At 39.7% G+C, this 3802-nt stretch overlaps 1 long non-coding RNA gene across 1 annotated transcript; it reads right to left on the minus strand.

Annotated features, from left to right (window-relative positions):
- Window positions 1-1142: 1142 nt before the first annotated feature.
- On the minus strand, window positions 1143-2984 carry LOC119881857. Its single transcript, XR_005440429.1, has 2 exons — window positions 2452-2984; window positions 1143-1987 (listed from the first exon to the last, which is right to left on the minus strand). It is a non-coding gene; the product is annotated as an uncharacterized LOC119881857 (long non-coding RNA).
- Between the last annotated feature and the right edge of the window lie 818 nt (window positions 2985-3802).

Genomic DNA, 3802 nt, shown 5'->3' on the forward strand with positions numbered 1-3802 from the left:
ACAATAATATATGGACCTGAGAAGGAGAGAGCACAACTGTTCAACATAGATATACTTATAATAACATGTTTTGAATGTGGCTTTTGAATGCCTGATATGAGACAGTGTTTCCAAATTAAGTTTGTCATGTAGGCCTAAACCATTCAAGTCAACAACACCTGCCTGCTTTAATTAATCACTGATTTAATGCACCACCAGGCGAACACACTAAGTGACACAAATCAATCGCACCCAAGTTGTTGCATGACCAACAGCTGCATATATGGTTTGGCTAAATATTAAATGCTCACAGTGGATCCTCCAGCTGTGATTTCTACATTTGCTACAGTGGGACTTCTACTTTAACGGAGGTGTGTGAGACCTTTATGCTGTTTATTTTTCGGCGCTTGTGGAGCCTCTTTCAGCGCAAAATGTTTGGCTAAGCGTGCTGGTTAGAGTGGTACAGACAGGTGATACTATGAACTGAGGGTGGTTAACCAAACAAGGTGAGCTAAAAGCAGACTGTTGCTGTGCACAAAACTCACAGAGTGATGTACAGACAGGTGAGTACAACCACTGCGTTGCCTAGCAGCATTATATGCGCACTACGTGGTGTGTAAAAACTGTGCATCTCTGCATTTGATATTTGTGCTGGAGTTTATGTTGTTTCTACATCTCTGTGTTGTCTGGTCTGCTTTGGAGATGTTTTATTATGCTGTTATAATGGCAGTTATTTCATAGCTGTCCATTGCTCTTATTATTTATTGTTGGTCATTTGTGTTTAAATATCTGAGCTTTGTCTCTTTTCTGGTTAATTGTAGTGAGGCTATACAGAGGAAGGGTGGTGAATATTTTTATTGATAATCAGTGGTATGCACAGCTTCAAAATCTGTCTACAAAAGGAATTTATTGTTGGTTTGGTGTCATGATGTTCCACTACTGTTGTTGGATTGATATTTAATGCAATTGTAGCCCATTGAAATGAAAGATTATTCCCTTTAACTGAAGGATATTTTTCTTTATATCTTTACTGTGAATAGTTTCCAATGCAAATCAAGACCCCCAGTTAATGGGTGGTGGTGGGGTTCAGACACTTCATAGAACTTGGATTAGTTAAAACTGAAAAGAAAAGGGGATGAAAAGAAAATGGATTTGATGCTTTAGCAAAACCATTGGCAATTAATATTAGCACAATTTAATGTGACTTCCTTATTAACCATGCCTACTTCCGGTCTTCTCTCTGAATACAGAGGCAGATAATGTTGTTTGGTTGAACTGATACAGTAGTATGAAAATGCAATTTTGCCAAGTTCACACTTTGAGGACACTGAAGATTCTCTATTTAGAGCATCTGGTCTGACAGCTGCTGGTTATAAGAAAACATGAATGTGCGAACCACATTTCATGGCAATCTTTCTAGTTGTGACATTTTACCCCTAAATTAAGCCTAACTTCATGGTGGCACTGGAAGAAAAGTTTGTCTGTACAAAATATCGTGGCAATTCATCCAATAGTTTTTGGCGATATTTCAGTCTGGACCAAAGTGGTGGACAGAGTGACCTACAAATAGGTATTACCATCCCTGCAACTAAAAGAAACTATTATGAACAGATTAGCATGAAGGTGTACGCCATCGCACGCAGACCAAACTCAGTCAGTTCAGTGTCTAATCACGCCACAGTTGTGCTGCAGTAAATATTGTAGGTATGCAAGAAAAGAATGACAAGAGGCCATTTTCATTCCATATATTCATTTCCCTGTTAATTCTCACTCCTCTTTGCATGCGAGCTACAGAATACCCGAACCTCACTGTAACTGGAATATAGTTTACCAACTCCCCCACCCCCCTGTTTCCCACAGTTTAACACATAATGACCATACAGCCGTATACTCACACAAATGACATCTAATGCATTCAGCTCTCATAATGTGTGCTGTGGCATATTGCATTTCCATACTTCAGCTTAGTACATCACCGTCACAAGAAGCCATTATGGTAATATGACACCTGAGGGAAGAGAGACGAAAAGAGGGAAGGAGTTGCCAGAGAGATGGAGGGAAGGGCAAAGATGAGACAAAGAGGTAGATGGGTGCACAGAGAAGGGTAAAGGGGTATTTACTGGTGAAAATTCTGCAATATCATGTGCTTTGCAGGCTAATGAATTATGTTTCGTTTACAGGCAGGAGAATAAAAGTGATAATGTAGCTTGTGAACTTTAAAATGGAAACTACTCCTTATGAACTGAAAGAAGATTTAAGAAACTTCACGCATGCTGCTCTCTCTAAATGCAACATGTTTCACTTGGACACAAGAGGGCACCTCCAGGTCTGACAAAGTGAAGCAATGCTGAAGCGCCTTCAACTTGCATTCTTTCTAGTGAACAGCAGGGAGTGAGTCCACTGATTGCAAAAAGAAGTCCGACAGCATAGGAGTCAAAATTAGACAAAAGTAATACTCACTTGATTCATTACCTCAGTAAATACTTTCTTAATGAGTAGCAATGAGTATCCCTCCCCAGCTCCACCCTCTCGTCCACTTTATGATCACTTCTGCTTCCAAAACAGCAAGATCGCAATGGCCAATGTGCTGTCGAGGAGTCGAGAAGTCCACAAACCAATGGGTGACATCACAGTGGCTACATCTATAGTATACAGTCTATGGTTGGACATAAAAGATTCAGGAATCTACTTGCATAAACACACACGACGAAAAAAATTCTCCTTGATTTGGGCAGTGCCATTCTTGGTTCTCATTCTAGTCTCGAGACATTTTCCCTTTTATCTAGGGCTTGTCTTGGACTCAGTATGTATTTGGACTTGTCTCCGTCTTGGCCAAGTCAAAGACCAACCCAGTCTTTGGGTTCACCCAGCGTCACTGGCAGCCCTCGTTTCAGGCTGGAGATGCTGCTCTGCTGTCAGACAGCTGTCAGTTCTCCACAGATTCACAAACTCTTTACAGTAATATTGTTAAGTTCAGCTGTCCGGCTGACAAAGTCCAAAAATCCAAGAGAGAATAGTCCACAAGAAACCGGGAAACAAGAGACTACACTGGAAGTTAGGCACAAGAAATAAACACTAACAAAAGCCACAATGAATGGCAACCCCTCAAAGACAGACAGCCACTTAAATACACAGGTGAGGGAGAAACTAATTACACACAGGTGAGACCACTAAGACAATCAAGGACAAGCACAGGAAGTAAAACATGACAAGTAACACGAGCAGACTAATTACAAACACACAGGAAGTAAAGTTAACTGAAACACACAAGGAACACTGTCACAAAATGAAACATAACAAACAACCTAGGTGACTTGCTCACAAAACCTACATAAGCAAAGAACATAGAGACTGTAAAATAAGACTAGAAACACTGATGATAACTCATAACAAGGAAACACTGATGAATAAACAAATGACCAAAGTAACACAACACAAACTACAGAGAAGAGCGAACAAAATGGCAGGGAATGAACACAGAAACAAATACAAAACACACCCAACCAACCCAAACCCATGACAAATATTACATGCACTGGTAATTTACAATATATTTTATTGTGTTTTATTGCCACCTAACAACCAAGCATCCTCATTTGTGTAGTTTTATGTGCGGGAAAATGTGGTACAACTGTGCAAGAATCTTTGAATGTCTAATATGTTGGATTTCATTTCCTCAGACTTTCATGCACACACACAGTTTTAGTAAATAATGCAACATTTAGGCAAATGTAGGTTATTTTCTGTTCCCATCAGATTTCAAACTTGATATTTGAGGTTTTATCACCACTGACTCTCACCAAGAATAACAGTAAAACAATAA

This window comes from Micropterus salmoides, unplaced genomic scaffold (assembly GCF_014851395.1).
Source record: "Micropterus salmoides isolate LMB-PRFRI ecotype aquatic unplaced genomic scaffold, ASM1485139v1 Ms_hic_scaffold_275, whole genome shotgun sequence".
Classification (NCBI taxonomy): domain Eukaryota; kingdom Metazoa; phylum Chordata; class Actinopteri; order Centrarchiformes; family Centrarchidae; genus Micropterus; species Micropterus salmoides.